This window comes from Tasmannia lanceolata, unplaced genomic scaffold (assembly GCF_043159265.1).
Source record: "Tasmannia lanceolata isolate RefF3 unplaced genomic scaffold, GAP_Taslan_0.1 ptg000011l, whole genome shotgun sequence".
NCBI classification, from domain to species: Eukaryota; Viridiplantae; Streptophyta; class Magnoliopsida; order Canellales; family Winteraceae; genus Tasmannia; species Tasmannia lanceolata.
Genome location: NW_027518688.1, coordinates 20338081 through 20339756, shown reverse-complemented (window position 1 = coordinate 20339756; position 1676 = coordinate 20338081). Strand labels below are relative to the sequence as shown.

General features: G+C 38.9%; 1 pseudogene across 1 annotated transcript; it reads left to right on the top strand.

Annotated features, from left to right (window-relative positions):
* Window positions 1-254: 254 nt before the first annotated feature.
* LOC143885989 (endochitinase-like) lies at window positions 255-871 on the top strand (annotated as a pseudogene). The gene is made up of 2 exons (XR_013253669.1): window positions 255-397; window positions 489-871. The product of XR_013253669.1 is annotated as an endochitinase-like (transcript).
* Window positions 872-1676: the final 805 nt, after the last annotated feature.

Here is a 1676-nt window from a genome sequence, read left to right as displayed (position 1 = left end):
GCCCTAAATAGGTTGTGCCCAAAAAATTATTTCCATAGGACGATCCTAGCCTTCCGACCTATTGAGGTTTCCAAAACATGCATGTCCTCCATAGATCGGAAGGCTGGGATCATCTTATGGAAATGATTTTTTGGTCACAACCTATTTACATTGTGGCCCATCAAATGGATAGTTTGGATCATCCTATGGTGTGCATTACTTTTAGAAAAATACCGAACTATGCAAGCTTACACTATATAAAAGCTCTAAAAATCATGGGTACTGGGAATATCATAACCCTGACCCTAAAGTTCTTTAAACAACGCAAGAATCCAGTAGATTACTATGTTGCAAGTGCAGAATTTCCATGCGCTTGTGGTAAAAAACACCACGGCCGAGGTCGCATTCAAATCTCATAGTAAGTTCTTCTTTTTCCATGCATTTTTTCCTGTTGTTTCTAGATTTAGTTTTCTAGAGGACTATCTTGACTTGGATTTTCATGCTTGCAGCAACTACAACTATGGCCCAGCTGGAAAAACCATTGGGGCAAACCTTCTCGCCAACCCTGATCTAGTTTCCACTGATGCTACCGTTTCATTTAAGACAGCAATATGGTATTGGATGACTTCTAAATCGCAAAAACCTTCCTGTCATGATGCCATCACAGGCCAATAGACACCATCCAATGAAGATAACACTGTGGGTCGCCTTCCTGGATTCGGTGTTTCCACCAACATCATCAATGGGGGTCTTGAATGTGGCAAAGGGACCAATGTTGTGGTCGCTAACTGCATCGGATTCTACAAGAGATACTGGGACATACTTGGTGTGAGCTATGGCACCAACCTTGACTGCTACAACCAAAAGCCTTTTGCTTAGTTAATTAGGCTTTTTCTATGTAGTTGAATAAGTGACTACTAGTGTCATCTATGTAAAAGTATATGTATATGTCGAAGACCACATGCCATTAGTATTAAAATCCTCTGTAAATATAAGTTGATTAAATAAAACTATAAGGAGGATGAATTAGAAATCTAAAGTGTTACGATTCTATGAAACGTGGCGATCTTCCTTATATGACAAGATAATAAACCAGACCTACTATTTCTCAAAGTAACGTTATTATTGTGGTTTTTCATAAAATTATCATCGATTACCCCTTCATATAAGGTGCAAAGGACATACATATGTGTCACGCCCCGACTCTATATCCACGCCGGGCACACGACAGCGCTGCACACCTGCAAGGTGAACCCTCAAGCATGCAAGGCATTCGATACCACAAGCAATACAGTCATATGTCTAAAATAAATCTAGGCATATATCATAGTACTAAAGTCAATGTAAAACATCAATATTTATTAGAAAATTCATTAGGGCCCACCTTGTTCTAAGATCCAAACCACTCATTTGTTGGGCCCCGGTGCAAATATCCTTTCCCATAAAAGCATATGACTAGAATGATCCTAACTCTTCAATCAGTTATACGGCGTCCTCGGTATAGAGATCGACGAGTTAGGATCATCCTATGAAGATGATTTTATAGGAAAGGCATGTTTTCATTCGGCCCAGCAAATGGATGGTTTGGATTTTGAGTAAGGATTTTGAATATGGTGGACCCAAGTATTTTTTTTTTTTTAAAACGTCATATATGGCCTTCGCATTTAGGCATGTTTTTTTTTTTTTTTAACACAGTT